Source organism: Triturus cristatus, chromosome 10, assembly GCF_964204655.1.
Source record: "Triturus cristatus chromosome 10, aTriCri1.1, whole genome shotgun sequence".
Classification (NCBI taxonomy): Eukaryota; Metazoa; Chordata; class Amphibia; order Caudata; family Salamandridae; genus Triturus; species Triturus cristatus.
Window position 1 is genome coordinate 676,249,394 of NC_140593.1, and position 20,160 is coordinate 676,269,553.

General features: G+C 48.4%; 1 protein-coding gene and 1 long non-coding RNA gene across 2 annotated transcripts in view; one reads left to right on the plus strand and one right to left on the minus strand.

Annotated features, from left to right (window-relative positions):
- IFT140 (intraflagellar transport 140) overlaps positions 1 to 20,160 on the plus strand; it is a 1,808,590-nt gene that overhangs the window by 177,556 nt on the left and 1,610,874 nt on the right. The window lies entirely within an intron of this gene.
- The window catches only part of LOC146789893 (uncharacterized), a 454,764-nt gene that overhangs the window by 144,453 nt on the left and 290,151 nt on the right, over positions 1 to 20,160 (minus strand). The gene's annotated exons all lie outside the window — the stretch shown is intronic.

Below are 20,160 nucleotides of genomic sequence, written 5' to 3' on the forward strand. Positions count from 1 at the left end.
TTTTCACACTGCAGAAAGTAACAATAAATTTCCAACCCCCCAGCATTTCTCCAAGTATCCCAATAGAAATGGTATCTCACTTGTATGGGTGGGCCAAGTACCCGCTGCAGGGAAGAGCCCAAAACCTATTGAGGCGACATCAAAGTTCCCTATGACAAACCAACCTGGTTTTGCAAGGGGGGTCCCATGAGTTTTTGGCCTGGGGCTCGGCGGCCATCTAGGGAAACCTACCTAACCCACACATTTCTGGAAACTAGAAACCCGGGGGGGGGGGGGGTCCAGCAAGGTATGGCTTGTGTGTGTCCCCCATCATTCTCCTACCCAGAATCCCCTGCAAACCTCAAATTTTGCAGAAGAATTCACTTTTTTCTCACATTTCTGTGGTGGAAACTTCTGGAATCTGCGTGGATCCACAAATGTCCTCCCACCCAGCGTTCCCCCAGGTCTCCCAATAAAAATGGTACCTCACTTGTGTGGGTGAGTCTAGGACCCGCGACAGGCAAGGGCCTAAAACCTATTGAGGCGACATCAAAATTTCCTATCCAAACCAACCTGGTTTTGCATGGGGAGTCCCATGAGTTTTTGGCCCGGAGCTCGGCAGCCATCTAGGGAAATCTACCTAGCCCACACATTTCTGGAAACTAGACACCCGGGGGAGTCCAGCGAGGTATGGCTTGCGTGGGTCCCCCATCATTCTCCTACCCAGAATCCCCTGCAAACCTCAAATTTCGCCGAAAATGTTTCTTTTTTCTCACATTTCTGTGGTGGAAAGTTCTGGAATCTGCATGGATCCACACATTTTCTCCCACCCAGCGGTCCCCCAGGTCTCCACTAGGCCGACCCACACAAGTGAGGTACCATTTTTCTCGGAAGACTTTGGGGAACGCAGGGTGGGTGGAAATTTGTGAATCCACGCAGATTCCAGAACTTTCCACCACAGAAATGTGGGGAAAATGTGATTTTTTTGACAATTTGTTAGGTTTGCAAGGGATTCTGGGTAACATAACCTGGTGGGAGGCAGTCACGTCACCCCATCCTGGATTCCCCTGGGTGTCTAGTTTTCAGAAATGTATAGGTTTGCTAGGTTTCCCTAGGTGCCGGCAGAGCCATGGTTAAAAAACTACAGCTAGGCACTTTGCCAAAAAAGGGTCATTTTTCACTGTGAAATTGGGGTGTGTCCACGTTGCGTTTTGCGCCGTTTCCTGTTGCGGGCACTAGGCCGACCAACACAAGTGAGGTACGATTTTTCTCTGAAGAATTTGGGGAACGCTGGGTGGGTGGAAATTTGTGGATCCACGCAGATTCCAGAACTTTCCACCACAGAAATGTGGGGAAAATGTGGGTTTTTTGACAATTGTTTAGGTTTGCAAGGGATTTTGGGTAACAGAACCTGGTGGGAGGCAGTCAGGTCAACCCATCCTGGATTTCCCTGGGTGTCTAGTTTTCAAAAATGTATAGGTTTGCTCGGTTTCCCCAGGTGCCAGCAGAGCTATGGTTCAAAAACTACAGCTAGGGAGGAGCTTAGCTCGCATCCAAGATGGTCGCGTGAGCACAGGGCTCCCCGGACCCTCGCCACTCCTCGCAATTTATCCTGATGATATCCTGATTTCTCGGACGGACTCTTGAAGGTGAACCTCGACTGAGTCCATAACTCTTTCCAGAATTTGAATCGGACTTGGGCGACCAGAATTATAGCACTTTGAACTTTTGAGGCCCACCTGGAGGCCCTGCCAGGGACTTGGTGATTTGTGGAGCCGGGACGTAGTTGAACAACAACGGCAGTGGGACCTCATCGTGGCCGTACCCCCACTTTCGGTTTCGTTTCCGGATCCTGACATGGTCTGATTGAGAGACCGTTTCGCTCGGCCGGGGACCAATCCACCCCCCATTTAGTGTCATCGCTGCCTCCTCATTATAGCCTCTTGGGTCAAGTCGTGACTTTCTCCGGACCATACGAGCCAGCTTCTTGGCCTGTTGGTGCCCGACCTGCCAGCGGCCATTTTCACCAGGTCTTGCGGGCCCCTCAGGGGTGCATCTTCCAACATGACGGGCAGGGGTGAACCCGAGAAGCGGAAGACCAAAACGTCTCTTCGTGGGGGACCGTTCCAGACAAATGTTATGGACCGTTACACTCAAGCCAAAGGATCCCCCGGGCTCTCCAGCAGTACCCCGGAGGACGCCAGAGACGACCCTTCTGCCCCTGTTGACTTGTCCCTGCAGGACATTATGGGCGCCATCACCGGCATGAAGGAGACCATCGGCCAGCAATATGAGGCTCTGGCTCATAAAATTGACACGGTCGCCATTGATGTCACTCTAATCAGGGCGGACCTGTCTAAGACTAACGAGAAGGTGCAGTCATTGGATTTGAAGAATTCCAGCCTCACGGCCGATGTGTCGGAACTTCAGACAGACCTTGGCAATCTGAAATCGGCCAACGACCTGATGTCCCATCGGCTGGAGGATTTTGAGAACAGGGCAAGACGTAACAACATTCGCGTCATAGGTGTTCCGGAGAACCCCGAGATTCGTTCGGTTGACCTCCTGGTCGAAGATTTAATCCTCACCCATCTTGCCCCTTCTGGACTGAGCAAGTTTTTCGCTGTGGAGCGTGCACATCGTGTCCCGGGCGGTAAGCCCAAGCCTGGCGCGCCTTCGAGGCCTATCATCGCAAAACTTTTTCATTTCAGGGACCGTGATGCGATTTTGCAGGCTTCGAGAGTGCACGGCGAAATTTGAAAACTCCTCTGTCAATTTTTTCCCAGACTTCACTCAACTTGTCCAGAAACAGAGGATGGGCTTTCAGGGGTTAAGCGATGTCTCCGGGACCTGGGATTGAATTATGCTATGCTTTTCCCTACCAGGCTTCGAGTGGAATACGAGGAACGGACCTTCTTTTTCGAGCGACCGGACAATGTGAGTGACTGGTTGGATTCCCTGCCTGGTCGGGGCGATCGAACGGGGCACCCTGGCGGTGCCGAGGGTGGTGAGCCTACACAGAAGTGACCTTTTGGTCCCTAACCCTGACAATCGGACATTGCTCAGTTGGGTTCTACTTCTTTTGTATATTTTGCCTTATAGTAGTTCGCGTCCGGGTGGCGGGTGGAGACTGGCCTCTCTCCTCCTCCGGGGTCTTTTTGTAGAATGGTATTGTTAGGGCGACAGGCACACTGCATTTTGGGGTGGCTTTTTAGTCTGCAGGGGTGCAGGGAGGGGGGAGTTGTAACGGGTTTTGGTTGGGGGGTGGGAGGGGGTGTTTGTGTTTGTGTTTTCTTTTCTCAAGGCGGCATATTGGTTCTTTCTCTGCATCAGGTGTCCTGCTCTCTGTGGGGGGACTCATGCAACTCTTGTGGGGATGGGGGGTAGTGGGTTGAGGTTGATATCTTGGAACGTCAATTGATTGGGGGATCGTATTAAACGGGGTGTTGTACTGCAATATTTGCGTCGTTTGACTCCTGATGTAGTACTCCTGAAGGAGACACACTTGGTCGGCAATGTGTGTCATGCTATGAATAGGTGGGGGTACCGATTGGTTGCACACTCTGGGTTCACCACTGGTTCCAGAGGGGTTGGTATTCTGGTCCGGTCTTCCCTCCCACTAGAGATTGATAATGTCATCCTTGAAGACAGAGGGCGTTATGCCGCCATAACTGGTAGGTGGGAGGGTAAGACTCTTTCCTTAGCCACGATATATGTTCCCCCAGGCCTCCAGACCTCCACTTTCTCTGATGTTGGTCGGATGTTGCTGGAACTCCCCGATAGTCTTCTCCTCATGGGTGGGGACTTCAACTCCATGCTGTCCGGCGATCTGGATCGCCACCCCCCCAGGGCCCTTCCCGTTTCCCAATCATGGCTTGGTGGGTTCTTGGACACCTTTGGTTTGGTGGATTGCTGGAGGTTAATGCATCCGACGCAATGTCAATACACCTTCCACTCCGGGGCTCACGGGAGTCTCTCCAGGCTTGATTACTTCCTCATGCCCGCGGCCCAGTCCCCCCACATTGTGGAGGTAAGATACTTGGCCCGGGGCATTTCAGATCACTCCCCTGTGTGGCTTCTTTTCGACATGGGGACGCAAGCCGCGGGGCGGATCGCCCCTATTAACCCTTGGCATCTGCGCAACCCCAAGACCCGCAACAGCTTCATTAAGTCGCTCGACCACTACTTGCTGGAGAACGAGGGGTCTGTTTTGTCCTCAGTGTCCCTGTGGGAAGCCTTCAAAACTGTTATTCGTGGACAGGCCCTATCTTTAATAGTCGAGACCAAGAAAGCGAGGAATGGGGAGGTCGTGAAGCTGGAGGCCGAAATACTGGAGTTGGAGGCTGATCTAGACTTAGGTGTCACCCAGGATAGGCTCCACGCCCTTAGCTTGAAACAGTTTGAATATAAATCCCTTGTTACGGATGCTGCCAAGACAATGTACAGGGAACAGCAAGGTAGACTGTATGATGTCGGGGATAAGGCGGGTAAATTGATTGCATGGCTTGATAAGAAGGAGAGAGCGAACCGTGTGGTCCCTGTGCTTCAGAATTCTGACGGTGTGCATGTGACTGACCCTGGCGAGCTTGTGGAGTGTTTTGCTGACTATTTTCGTGTGGTCTACTCCCCGGTGTCCGATAGAGATGAGGATGACTCTCGTTTCTTGTTGAGGGATATTGCGCTGCCCTGCCTGTCTGAAGAGGATCGAGAGCGTATGGAGGCATCGTTGTCGGCCGACGAGATTGCTACCGCGATTCGTTCCCTTCGTTCTGGCAAAGCTATGGGCCCCAATGGATTGCCTATTGAATTGTACAAATTGCGTCCGGATAAAGTCGCACCGTTTCTCCGTGATATGTTTCTGGAGTCGCGTGAGCTTGGTTCCCTCCCTTGCGACCAGGGTCTGGCCACTATAGTTGTGATTCCTAAGGAGGGCAAGCCTCGTGATCGTTGTGCCTCATACAGGCCTATTTCCCTATTGAATGCTGAACCGAAGATTCTCGCCAAGGTCCTTGCTAATCGCTTACTCGCTGTCATCTGTGACCTGATTCATCTGGATCAATCTGGTTTCATTCCGCACCGGAACACTGCTCTCAACTTGCGGCGCCTACACGGCGTTCTCGCCAGGGCGGAGTTTCTCTCCGAGCCGGACATCTTGGCTTCCTTGGACGCCACGATGGCCTTTGATACGATAGAATGGCCATATCTTTGGGCCACTCTGGCGAAGTTCGGTTTCGGTGCGGGATTTATTAGTTGGGTGCGACTTCTATATACGGATCCGCTAGCTCAGGTTGTTGTCAATGGTAGGGTGTCCCAGCCCTTCGCTCTCGGGAGGGGTACTAGGCAGGGGTGTCCGTTGTCCCCCCTGCTCTTTGCTCTTGCTCTGGAACCACTTGCAGCCTGGCTCCGATGGGAACCATCGATAAAGGGCATTCAGTGGGCCCCTGAATTTGAAGACCGGGTTTCGTTGTACGCTGACGATATTCTTTTGTACCTCACCTCCCCGCGTGAATCCCTTAACGTCCTATTTGACGTCCTCACTTCTTTCGGTAAAAACTCCGGTTTGATCATTAATTGGTCTAAATCGTGTGTGTATGTTATCTCCAGTGGCCTTCCCCCCTTACCGAATAGGTTTCCCATTCAAATTTTGCAATCCGGTTTCAAGTACTTGGGGTTCTACGTATCGTTGGACCCGGCGGTCCGTCACGAGCATAATCTCCTTCCTCCTCTCCGGCGATTGAAGTTGGACGTGGCTCGGTGGCGTAGATTGCCGTTGTCGCCACTCGGTCGAGCGTCACTTTTTAAAATGATGTCCCTGCCCCGATTTCTCTACGCACTCCAAAACTCCTTTGATATTATTCCGGCGGCCTACTTTCGGGAGGTGGAGGGTTTACAGAGGAGACTTGTTTGGGACGGTCGCGCACGCATCGCTCTCGCAAAACTGACTCTCCCCTGGTATGACGGGGGCATCAACCATGCTACGTATGCACCCGGTCCAAATCCGGCTTTCGAGATGGATAAATATCAGTTGCCTGGTGGCAACTTCAACAGAGCGCTCTACTCTCGGACGGCGGGGAGGAACCTAACGGGACCCACTAAGATTGCAGTACGTGTGTGGAAGGATGCCAATGTGGCTGTGGGATGGAATGATCGCCTGACACGAGCGACCCCCTTGTTTGCATCGGACAGATTGGGATGCCTCTGGACAACGAAAGGTTTTGAGAACTGGGATACGATTGGCATTAGCAGAGTGGGTGATCTCTGGGTGAAAGGTGCGGTGAAATCCTTTGCGGTGCTTCAGAGTGAGTATGAGTTGAGTGAGAGGGAAGTTCTTCAGATATGCACAGGTTCGCCACGCTTTGCTGTCGGTCTTCGAGGCCGGTACCACAGTCCCTGCATCTTCACCACTCGAGGACTGTATACTTGATGGTCATCTGCCCGATAGTACGATTTCCTTGATCTATAAGAAATTAATCAACAATCGGGCGGACCTCATTGTGCGTCTTAGGGAGGCCTGGACCGGAGACGGGTTGGAGTTGGATGACGAAGACTGGCAGTCCGCACTGTCCTCCCCGAAAGAGGTTGCCATTCCTGCCCGTCTCCGTCTCGTCCAGCTTAAAATTCTTCACCGTGTCTATGTGACGGGTCCTCGTTTGGTTGTGATGGGTTGTGTAAGCGCGGCTGTGGAATGAGCGCCACCTTCCTTCATATCCTTTGGGAGTGCCGCGAGGTTGCGGCGTATTGGCACCCTGTGCATGCTGTAATGGAGTGTGTCACTGGGGTCGCTCTGTTGCCTGAGGCTCGTCGATGTTTGTTGAATGTATGGGAGCCGAATGACTACAACGTCGCCCAGGCCCGGTGGGCGGCGCTTGGGAACATGATTGCAAAGAGGGATATTGCGCAGCTTTGGGGTTCCCGACGGCCTCCCACCGTGTCAGTGTGGAAGGAGAACATGGACTGGTGCATGTTCAGAGAGAAGACGGTGTACCTGGTTCGGGGCAAGCCTGGGGCGTGGGGTAGAATTTTGGGTCAGTGGAACACCTACCGAGGTAACATCTGTACGACCCCTTTTGTGGATACCCCGGACATTTCTCTGTCCCCCTGATCCTGAGGTTCCTGGAATACTATACCATTTTGGCTGATTGTTCTGACTTCCCCGCTGCCTCCCCCCCCCCTGGTCATCTCTATTGTCCTCCTGATTCTCTACCTGATGTGGTGGGATCCCCCCATCGGCGCTCAACACCGTCTAGACTGTTTCTCGCCTTGAGTTTTGTTTTATTGTTTCTTTGTTTGTTCTTTTCTTTTAAAATTTAAAATATTTGTATCCTGCCTAGCTTCTGAGTTGCCGAGAATATCTCCTGTAACCCTGCTGAGCCTCTGGGGATCAGTCGCTGCTTCGTGATGTCACGCAATTGAAATGCATATACTAGCGGCCGGCCCTGGTGGTTGTAGGCCCATATTTGTAATGATGCTATTTTGCACAATAAAGCTTTTAAAAAAACAAAACAAAAAAAAACTACAGCTAGGCACTTTGCCAAAAAAGGGTCAATTTTCACTGCGAAATTGAGGTGCGTCCACGTTGCGTGTTGCGCCGTTTCCTGTCGCGGGCACTAGGCCGACCCACACAAGTGAGGTACCATTTTTCTCGGAAGACTTTGGGGAACGCGGGGTGGGTGGAAATTTGTGGATCCACGCAGATGCCAGAACTTTCCACCACAGCAATGTGGGGAAAATGTGTTTTTTGTTTTACATTTTTTTAGGTTTGCAAGGGATTGTGGGTAACAGAACCTGGTGGAAGGCAGTCAAGTCACCCCATCCTGGATTTCCCTGGGTGTCTAGTTTTCAAAAATGTATAGGTTTGCTAGGTTTCCCTAGGTGCCGGCAGAGCTAGGGTTCAAAAACTACAGCTAGGCCCTTTGCAAAAAAAGGGTAATTTTTCATTGTGAAAATGTGGTGTGTTCACGGTGGGTTTTGAGCCATTTCCTGTCGTGGGCACTATGCCTACCCACACAAGTGAGGTACCATTTTTATCGGGAGGCTTAGGGTAATTCATATTTGTAAGGCAACTGTTAATACCTATTGACTTTCGATGCATTTCTGCCTTCCAAATGAAAGACATTGTGTAAAAAAGAAGTCATTTTGAAAAATGACCGATAATTCTCATGCCAGTATGAATATTCCCCATTTCGGAAATGTGCAAATATCTACTGTTTCTAAACTCTATATTTTGTTCCCATTTCAGAAATACTTGGGTGTCTTTCATACTGATTTTTCCATGTATACATTTTCCCACAATAATTGCTATATACCCGGTACATAATAAAAAGCCATTGCAAATTGCTACTCAGTTTTTGACTCTGGGTTCGTCGGGTTCTTGGTGACCCTACAAGTCATATATATCCCCAAAACCAGTAAGGTCCAGCAGATGTAACGGTATATTGCTTTCACTGTCCTGCAAGCTCCTGAGGCGAAAAGCCTGGAGGTTTTTAAAAACTGCATTTTAAGCTTTGTTTGTGTAATAACTCTGTGCTTTTAACAAACATCTTGCTGCTATCACGTGCACTTTCCCAACGAGCCGACTGAGCGCTCACGAGGGATTCTGACACACCGGCGCTGGGTGAGGGGAAGACTGCGGCCACGCCCACCCCCTTCAGGCCACGCCCCCTTTTCCCGTAGCTATAAAAGAGCGCGCTGATCCACAAGCGCGGTCACTGTCCTGCAAGCTCCTGAGGCGAAAAGCCGGGAGGTTTTTGAAAACTGCATTTTAAGCTTTGTTTGTGTAATACCTTTGTGCTTTTAACAAACATCTTGCTGCTATCACGTGCACTTTCCCAACGAGCCGACTGAGCGCTCACGAGGGATTCTGACACACCGGCGCTGGGTGAGGGGAAGACTGCGGCCACGCCCACCCCCCCCTTCAGGCCACACCCCCCCCAACATAAAAACATGTGCTTCCTCCGGAAGCACAGCGGACGGGCGCAGCGGGCGCGCCGTTTGCGCGCCGATGGCGCGCCTAAGGCAAGCCCGTCTGCGCCCGTCCGCGACGGGTTCGCGTCCAGCGCCAGCCATGCTGCCTGTGTCCATTCACACAATCAAAGGATTGTCTGGTCCAGTGCGGAGCTACGGTCACTGAACGCTGCCACTCCCTGTCAGTCGCCTGAGCTCAATCTAACGACTCAGGATCTCCCGCCCCACTGCCCACGCTGCCAAAAGTCTCTTGGCATTGTCTGTCCCCAAATAGTATCACCTCTCAAAAAAGCAAGTAAACCATCTCGCAACACCTCCTCTACCCAACTTAGGATCGGTCTACTGAACTGCAGATCCCTTCCCAAGCATGCTGATGATTTATGCTTACTAATAGCGGACTCTAATTGAGACGCCTTGTGCCTTACGGAGACATGGCTCAATGAGGACAACATGGCATCCATTTCGCTAGCAATCCCGCCAGGCTTTAAACTGAGCTTCTCTAATAGAAAGGAAGGCCGAAGAGGTGGTGAAGTGGCTTTTATCTATAACGAGAAATACACATTGTTGTCCTCCACTCCTACTACATTCCCGGGCACAGAGGGGTTACACTTTTGCCTCCAAACTACCCCCCAATTGTCTCTTACAGGCCTAATTATCTACAGACTCCCGGACTACCCGGCATCATCTTTGAGTGAGCTTATGGACTTTATAGTCCTAAACTCTCTAGCCCACCCGCATTATATCGTAGCCGGTGATTTTAATCTTCACGCCGACAATCCTGATTGTCCACAGGCTACTCACCTCATCTCAACCCTGCAATCGGCCAATTTAACTCAAGCTATTGCAGGCCCCACGCATCGGGCGGGGCATATGCTGGACCTTTTCTTTTCCAACATATCGAACACAAAAGCTAATTCTCCGCTACTACTGCTCTGGACGGATCACTACTTAATCACTATGTCCATCTCCTCCCAGTCTCAGATCACAGGGAAACGCTCCTATGTGCGGAGAAAATGGGATAATTTAACAGCGGACACTCTATGCCCAGCACTTCGAGCAAACCCCCTACCCCTTACCTCGGATGTAAACTCCGATGCTGCATCACTGAACTCGTGGATTGGCAATGTAGTGGACTCTATCGCTCCGGCCAGAATCGCTACGTCGCGCAGAGAATCTCCCTCTGCTCCGTGGTTCTCCCCTGAGCTGATGGCCGAAAAAAGTAAATGCAAAAAGCTGGAGCGCCTTTGGCGAGCAAATTATTGCGAATCAGCCAAAACCAGCTATAAAAAAGCCCTCCATGCCTTACATTTATCCATAAAAAAAGCCCAAAAAATCTTCTTTGCGACCTCCATCCAGCAGGCAGAACAATCAAGTAAAGAAGTTTTTAAGATTGTTAAATCTTTCTTCAAGCCCAGAGCCATCGAGACGGATATTATCCCATCCGCAAGACTCTGTGAAACCATCTCAGATTTCTTTGACACCAAAATATTAAAAGTGTATGATACTTTTACGAACCCCGAGCCGACATCTATGGATGAGCTGGGAGTTTCTGAGCCACCCGCTTCCTCCTTAAATCAATTTCAGCCCATCACTCTCTCTGAGGCATTGAAAGAAATAAAAAAATGCAAATCTGGGGCACCTGATGATCCATGCCCTCCTAAACTGTGGAAATTAATGTCTGACGCAATCGCAGTTCTCCTCTTACACATATGGAACACGTCCATTACAACAGGCATGTTCCCGGATTGCTGGAAACAGGCCACTCTTCTCCCGCTGAAAAAAAAATCCCAAGGCGCGCCGGATGATCTGAACAATCTCCGACCCATCTCCCTTTTAGCAGCCCCTGGCAAAATGCTCGAAAAACTGATCCAACGGCAGCTTAACAGCTTTATTGAAGAAAGCGGTTCCCTACATGAAACTCAGTCTGGCTTTAGGGCCGGCTTTAGCACCGAGACGGCCCTCATTGAGGTTGCCGAGTCAATCAGGTGGTCCTTAGATTCAGGGGCATCAGCTATGCTGGTGCTCCTGGATCTATCCGCTGCTTTTGATACGGTAGATCATAGCAGACTGCTGATTCGACTTAAGGACATCGGCCTTGGAGACAAAGCTCTTAACTGGCTACACTCCTACCTCACAGATCGGTCCCAGAAAGTGGCTCTGGGCCCCTTCTCTTCTGAACCTAAAGGCCTCTGGTGTGGTGTCCCACAGGGGTCGGCACTCAGCCCTCTGCTGTCCAATGTCTATCTGGCCCCGCTTTTCACCTTGATTGCTAAATGGGGGGTCAAGGCAATATCATACGCGGATGACACTCAATTGGTCTTCCCCTATACAGACACGTCAGAGGCAGCTTTTAGTAAAATCAGGGGCTGTCTTCGAGACGTGGCCAAATGGATGAACACTAATAAACTCAAAATGAATGCGAGCAAAACAGAGGTGTTATTCTTTGGAAATCTCAAACACCCCCCTCCGGACTTGTGGTGGCCAACGGAAATGGGCCCTGCCCCACCTCCCGGAACCCATGCAAAAAATCTAGGAGTAAGATGGGATGAGAATTTGTCCTTCTTGCCGCATATACAACAGCTTACCGCTGGCTGCCTGCACAAACTCAGAAATTTGCGAACATTTCTGCCCCTGCTACCAGTCGAGTGTCGAAAAACGGTTGTTCACGCAACAATCACATCTCGACTTGACTATTCTAATGGCCTCTTTCTTGGTCTGCCCAAATATGCGGTGCAATGCTTACAGATCGTGCAGAATGCGGCTGCGAGATTGATAAAACGTGTCCCTTTCAGGCAGCATATCTCTCCGCATCTGCACGAGCTGCACTGGTTGCCAGTGGCAAGCAGAATTAAGTTCAAGGTGCTTACCTTGGCTTTCAGAGCACTAAAAGGCACGTGTCCCAACTATCTAAAACTTCGACTTCCCCGTTACCACCAAAAACGAGAGCTGCGCTCAAACTCCTTGCTCAAGCTAACTTCTCCGCGTGTGAGGAAAGCTAGACTTGGAGGCAGGTCCTTCTCTGCCGGCACGGCTAAACTATGGAATACCTTGCCCCCTGCCATCCAATCTGCCACTACAGAAGCTAGCTTTAGGAAGCTCCTAAAAACTTGGCTCTTTATGCAATAATCTTGATCTTCCCCCTGACTACTCGCTCTTGGTTGTAGGACTCGCTAGCGCCGGGACACCTCACCTGAGGTAGCTGTTGGCCCTCTACAAGCATCTGTATTATTATTATTATTATTATAATTAGAAGAAGTTACAGGTGAAAACGTTGACACAAAAGGCTGTTTTTTTCAACTAATTTTCAATTTTTCCTATATTTAACTGTTAGTTTCTATAAAGAAACCTTGATGGATCTACACAAATGACCCCTTGCTAAATTCAGAATTTTGTCTACCTTTCTGAAATGTATAGCTTTCCAGGATTCATTATTGCTTTCATACCCATTTCTACCATTAACTGGAAGGAGGTTGAAAGCACAAAAAATAGCAAAAATAGGCTATGTCCTAGAAAAATGCCAAAACTGTGTAAAAACATGGTGGTTTTCTGACAAAAGTCTGTCATTCCCTAAAAGCTGGAAAAATTGTGATTTCAGCCCCACAAACCCTTTTTTGATACCATTTGCAGGGAACACCCCAGACGCTTTCATTTGCACCCCTTTTTTTGCATTTTCCCCCCAAAATACTAAATGTAGCTGTATTTTGGCTAATGTCTGGGTCCCCTCCAGGGGAATCCACAAACCCTGGGTACCTTTAGAATCCCCATGATGTTGGAAGAAAAGGACGCAAATTTGCCTGGATACCTTATGTGGTCAAAAAGTTACAGGGGCCTAAGCGCGCACTACCCTAAATAGCCAAAAAAAGGCTTAGCCGGGAGGGGGGGCGGGGATGGGGGAGGTCGGCCTAGCAGCGGAGGGGTTAAAAGTGATACTCCACCATGGATAGGTAAATATTATTTTGTTGTAGACCCAGGAGTCTCTGTTGTGGTTCATATGAATATTTTAGGGGAGTTAACTCCTGCTGGTCTCTAAATCTCCTCTGGCCCTCCTGTTGTGATTTGAATGATGGAGAATGCCAAGTCTGCCTAAAAGGGTAATGAGGGGGGAGCTGACCACATGTGCATAGACCTTAATACAAGGCACGTAGGCCTTAGCTGCTCAGTATGAGCTGTATATATTAGATTATTGCAGATCATGTCGACTCTGTGAACGAGGGCATTGGGGGGAGCCTAAGAAACATCAAACCAAAAGTGTGCACTTCGCTCACCACAAAAGACAGTCTTTGTTATTTCAGCCTTAGTGTGAGGCGTCACTCTACGTTGTATCTGAATTGTGATGCCGAGCGGTCTCTGTACGTGCTGGTGCTGTAATTAGAAAAGGGACTGTGTGCGACACCCAACTGGCTACACAAAGAAGCCCAATTGTGCTACACATGTGCATCCCCCATGCTCCCGAAATTGGGCCTAAACTAGGGGAGACTCCGATCAAATGTTGGCCTCACGACGCCCATGGAGAACCCAAGCGAGAAGTGCTGAAAACCAGAGAGGCAGAGAAAACAAGCTATGGCGGGTGGGCAGACGTGCTATACGATAATGAAGAATTGTGCTCGGCCAGCACCACAGGACTGTCGGGCAGGAAGGCCCCAAGTATCAAGTCTACTAAGGGTCACAAAGGAATAACCTGCAAACTATAGTCCCATACACATGTACAGCAAAACAAACTAATGGCATAATATCACAAGGTAAACATAATTAAAAAACACTTATCTTGACTTCCAAGAAGCAACGAAAGAGGCAGTCAAGATGGTGCTGGCTGTATTTGAGAGGTCAAATGGGACATGATTGGTGGGGTTGATGGAGAGCATCATGGGATGTGTAGTTTTTCTTATATGTTTAAACTGTTTTTATTAGCTGCTGTCAAATGAGTAGTAAAGAACGAGAACCATAATCAGAGCCTCCAGTCCTGACAGAATCTCGCATGTGAGAGTGTATGTGCTAGTGCATGAAGGCTTTACCTAAAAAACTATTACTTTCAACAAATTTCAATGCAGTGACATAATCTGATGTACAAAAGTGAAGAACAGGCGCTCAAGAGTTAGCTTATTTATTATCTAAGTCTTTATCATGTTTTAACATTAAGTTCACAGCATCAGTTATAGACCGAATCATTTGGTGGCCCTCGTTGCTTTAGCACTAAGATCCATGGCTCAGGTCTCCCTATGAATTTCCTAGCTTGCCCATCTCAAGTTACAACCACATAACACACGAACAACCCTTTTTAGGTGTTGCCTAGGCAGCGCGTGCACACAGTCTCTTCGAGATATGCTGTATCTACAAAATGATACATAAAACAAAATGCCTCTAATGGCTAAACTGAAAAGAATAATACGATATTAATTAACGTTATTTATATCTTAATATTCTTTTCATTTCTGCCGTAGGACCATTTTGTTTAATGTATCAAACTATGCCCAGGTCTTTTGACCATTTGGGTTATCCCATTAGTTTGTAATGGGGTATCTACAATGTGGGCTTGAAGCACAACCCATCTTTTTCATTGGTTCCTCGTACTGTTCTTTATGAGGACTGCCCTGTTACATGTGTTCTTTCTCTTGAGGTTATTTAGGATAATTTGAGATCAATCTTTTTTTGTTGGCTTGCCTCTGCTCGTGCTAAGAGTTTTATTTTGTTTACTTTGTGCATGAAACGTTTGCGGCCGCCTTATTTGCTGTGCTGTTTTCCCGTGTTCGGTGTTTCAGCTTCGCCCATTACTTAATCTTCCTGTGCCGTCCCCAACACTCCATTACCCCTCCCACAACCCAACTTGCACACCGCCATCCGAGCAGTCAACAAATTGCTGTGCTGTGCCTCACACAGCTACTGGGCCATATTTTAAATGACATCGGACTCGAGGGGTCCCAACATCGCTTCACTGTACTTCTCGCAGTTAGAGAATACAGGCTTTTCAAAGCTCATAACAGAGCCCACAGTCATACCGTAGGCTCAAGATAAACTACTGCAATGGCTGTATTAGAAGCGCACTGGCTTTTGAACCGGAAATATCTTACATGCTCTGCAAATGATCATGTATTTGAAAGCACTGCTTGTTTCTTTTTATCTTCCCATTCCTTCCTGTTATACTGCACCTTACCCCATATGCCCCATTGCTTGTGTTCCCTGTGCCATGTCTGCTGCTCACTTAATGCACATAACCCTTTCCAGTCTGTGGGAGGTAACTTCCTCCCAATTACCGAGCAGCACAGAGCCCTTGTTCCCATTTGGTGAGGAGGTATGGGACATTTGTTTTACCCTGTTTATAGCCAGTGGGTATCTTTTTCTCTCCCTTACTACCCATCATCTGACAAGACAGCTAGGGGGTATTCTGATTCGGAAATAGTCTTAATTAAATGTTTTTTGTGTCTCAGCCTCCTTTGTGATTGCCAACATGTCAGTACTAGGATCATAAGGACGCTCATCCACTAATTGAATCGTCTGCATGGTGTCTTTTAGATAGGTGGAAGTATTCTCGGCAATGGGTTTCAAAAATACGTCAATGTACTTGCAAAGTGGTTCCAAAATGGAGCCACATCCTGATATTATGGGTCTACCCGGTGGATCCTCCATGCGTTTGTGTATTTTAGGGAGGGTATAGATCGTGGGCATCCTAGGGTGTTTATTATTGAGGTACTCGTATTCAGGTCTACTCAGAAAACCTGATTCCAAAGCCTCATGAGTGACACGCCTTATGATGTAACCGATTTCTTGGGTGGGGTCCTTCCTCAATTTTTCAAAGTTCCCTCTAACAGACAGCTGAGCAACCTTTTCTAAATTGCCATTTGTATTGAATACTTTTGTTTTGGGTCTCACCAATTGATTCTAATAAATATATGGTGATCCAGAATGTGGTCTGTCTTTGCATTTTTTTAATTTCATGCTGTGTATTTAATTTACAAACTTATTAATTTGTAATCATTGATTGAATTGAAATATTGGTCCAGGACCATTGTCTTTTGTATCAAACACTACCCAGGTCCTTGACCGGTTCCCTTTGGGTTACCCCGTTCTTTGTAATGGCTTCCTTTGTGGTTGCCAGCAGCATATCTCACCACAAAGTAGGAAGACACATTTTTACAGAAGAACAAAAGATTTCCAAGGAGGCCTTGCAAGTATGTTTTTCCTTGATGAGTGCCTTTTAATAGCATTACAGGCCCCTTAAAGCTCCCCTTCTAAGCCATTCTTCTACTGAGAGTGTGTGTAACCAATAGTCACTTATTTTTTCAACTAACAAAGGAGCACACACAGTTTCAACAGTTATGACACAGAGATGCATATTAGCAGTGTTTTCTCATCAGGGAAACAGAACCCTTTCAAAGTGACCGTTGCTAGATTTTTAGTTTGTTTCTCCTTTTAGCAACCAGCCGTCTTCCTTCTCATACATTTGAATGGCAGTTCTACAGAAGCCATGCTGTTGTGTTTAAGATTTACTTTTGTATCAGCAGCAGAGCCGATATGGCAAATAAGGGGTCCACACACTAGATAATGAGTATGTTAAATTTAAATGTAGATTTATTCTGAGTCCAGTGATTCAATTTTATATAGCATTTTTTTGGTTCAACATAATGAAAAAATATGCAGCCTCACGTTTCATGTGGATGACGTGTGCTGCTGTATAAATAGATTAATGATGTGTTTCCAGTCACATTAAATTGTTGCTTCATCGTAAGTCTGTCTTTCAGTGGGTCATTTTCATATTCAACTCATTTTTTTATAACACCCTGCCTATTTCTCTTCTACTTTAAGTCTTAGCAGGATGCGCTGTGAACATTTGGAATCCAGTTGGTCAAAGGTTGTCAATTCTGAGTGTGATCCGTCCATTCAGTGGAGCCAGTACTTCATTTATGCTGGTGGTTGCCAGTGGGCATCACCACCCCTTACTTTGGGGGACCAGGGCTCTTTTCACTTTTGTTTTTCCCCCCAGAGTTTTATATAGTGCAAACTTGACCCGAAGGTATCAGGTATCAGAGCGCTTTACATGAGCAGCAGTTGCATTACACAAGGACGCATTCATTTGTGTTAGGTACGGGGAGATTAAGTGATTTGCCCAGAATCACAGGATGTTGAGCATCATTGCCGAGGCTCGAACCCGGTTCCCCAGATTTGAGATAAACCGCCCTAGCTGTTAGGCAACATCCTCTTACCACGCTGCTGCCCAAGCCCAGACTCTAGCCAAACGGCCTTGGGTGCCTCTTCTTCCTGTCCTTTATATCTATGACCAACTAAATATTTTGCTGGTGTGCTGTTAGACACACTATAGTTATGGGCTTAAACAAACATATTCATTCCGCCAAGCCAAACTGGGTTCATGAAGCATACAGGGATATCTGGGAACCTCGCTGCACTCTCCCTTCTGTTTGATCAGGCGGAATCCAACAATCAACCTGTCTACCTCCTTTTTATTGACTATAAATTTGCATTCTACAGGGTTGACAGGGGGAAGGTTTGGCAGAAATTCGCTCTCCTTAACATCCCGGGCAGCTTGCTCAGGGCCCTGCAATTGCTGCACCATGAAACATGGGTCAGAATAAAATTGGAGATGGATCACGCCTGTCTATGCCAACAATCACCTTGCAAGGCCTTAACCCCTCCCCTGCTCATGACGGAACCACTCCGTCATGAGCCACGGTCGCCGTGTGCTCATGACGGAGTGGTTCCGTCAGGCCGCGGCCGTTGGCGGCTGCTCCGCCCACGCGGCGCTAATTCCCCGCCTGTGCGGGCGATTAGCGCAGTGGGCGGAGTCATGACGGAACCACTCCGTCATGAGCACAGCTCAACCGTGGCTCATGACGGAGTGGCTCCGTCATGAGCACAGCGCCACCGCGCTGCCCCCAAACCCTCCCAGCGCTGCGGCGGAATTCCCGCCGCAGCGAAGGGGTTAAGCAAGGTTGCGTCCTTGTACCAACATTATTCAACCTGTTTTTATCTGACCTGACCCCAGCTCCGAACTCTGTTAACTCCTATCCTTCCAAATTGGGGGGGTTTTCATCTTTCATCAACCTACTGTATGCAGACAATCTGGTTCCTATCAGCAAAACCAGAGTCAGCTTGCAACTCCTTTTGGAGGCCACATCTGCTTTTTCAATTAGGAGTGGCCTGATTATCAATAAGAAACCAAAGATTCTTGTGGCCCGAGGTGCTAGAACACAAAAACTGACGTGATTTCTGGAACAGGAGAAACTGGGGGAAAACAAATGCTTCAAGTACCTAAGAGTCCACTTCAACGACAATGGCAGATACAGGAACCAGATGAATGAAATAAAGAAGAATGGCATTCAATCAATCATTCAATGAGGGGGTTTATAGAGCGCGCTACTCACCTGTGAGGGTCTCAAGGCGCTGGGGGGGGGGCACCTCCTACTCAGGTGAAGAGCAGGGTTTTGAGGTCCTTGCTGAAGGCGTGCATTGCACTAGCGTTTGTTTTCAGATCTGTATACACAAAGCTAAAAGGACCTACGCACATGCCTATCATCCAGGTGGCCCAACCGAAGATTCTCCCGACTTTAGCCTATGGGAGAGAGGCTCTTAAAGGGTGGGACAGTACGACTCTCGACAGAATGCTCGTGAAGGTATATAGAACAGTTTTTCAGCTCCCCTCTCATACATCACCAGCTCAAATAAGATTGGAATTTGGCATATGCAGGCAGGCCTTGGCACGGAAAACGGCTTTTGTGATAAGCTGTCACAAGCTCAGGGCTGCAAAAGAAGGCCCCCTGGGCCACCACCTATGGCCTGTACTTGAAACAAAGCACGGGTCAACTAGTAAGTGCTACCTGTCTCAAGCTCTGAGCACGTTTGGCTTAACAACCATTTGGGACTTAACTATCAGCCACTTGGAATTTAAAAGGGTGGCAAAGATCAGCACAAAACAGCTCTCACTAATCGAAGACAAGACCTGCCTTTCTCTATGTAAACATGGCTGGATGACGTTGAACACCTAGAAACACCTGCAACCACAGTGCTACCTAAAGGAACTTTACAATGACTCGTCAAAGGCACAGTTCATGAAACTAAGGATGGGGGTAATACGATTCCCAATTTATTATCCTGTCTGGCAAAGGGGTGTGTAGACTAGGCAGTGGTGTAACATAGTCCCGCAGCCACTGCAGTGGGGGGGGGGGGCCGAGCTCCATGGGGCCCCCTCTGCACAGTTCCCTGACCTGTGATATCTTGACTGAGTATGAAAGGGGGGCCCCTCCCTGTAATTTGCAGGGGGGCCCTCATGTTTCGTTACGTCACTGAGACCAGGCAATGTGTCAGCTCTGCAAACAACAAAAAGAGGACATAATACATTTACTGTGCTTGTGCCCCAGCCTTCTGGTGTATAGGAGGAGCTGTTTTGAACAGGGTGGGTTGCCAGGGGCACAAGATCCTGCAGGGAAGCAGTGCTGGCCTGTTTCGACCCATCCAGTATTCTAAACTGTGCTCTGGTTAAATGTATTAATTGTTTCTCAAAAAAGGTTGAGGCCTCCGATCATGCAGCTGAAGGGCTGGGAGTTGATTAGGCTGTTAACGTGCCTGGTACTGGGCCCCTTAAGGCACTTTTGTCTGAATGCACTTTCCTCTGAAACAGTTTATAATAGGTGCAAGCTGATAACATCTGGTCAGGGCACTTTAACGTCAAGACAGGGCACAGACCCTGGCTGCAGTGATAAAAGGCTACACTTTTAAATTATCTTAGTCATAGCACTTTAATCATACCTGCTTTTAATGTTTACAGCATAAGGCTATTTGTAAGCATTTCAGACAATTTTACTGCACTTTATTATTGATTTGGCCAGCTCCCTCGCTATTGTGTTAATTGTCCGGCTTTTTACGCATGTATTTTTACAATGTATTTCCTTTTCTAAATATGTAACTTTGGAATAAAGTCATATCCACCAACTCAGCATCACTCAGCACTACCTGAGCACCACCAAAGCATCACTCAGCACCACCTCAGCATCACTCAGAACCACCTTAGCATCACTCAGCACCACCACAGCATAAGCACAGCAGCATCTCAGCATCAGCACAGCACCATCTCCTCATAAGTGCACCACCACCAGTGCAGCAGCAGCACAGCACCACCTCAGCACCAGCGCAGCACCATCTCAACATCAGCACAGCACTACCTCCGCATCAGCACAGCACCAACTCAGCACCATTTGAGCACCAGACAGCACC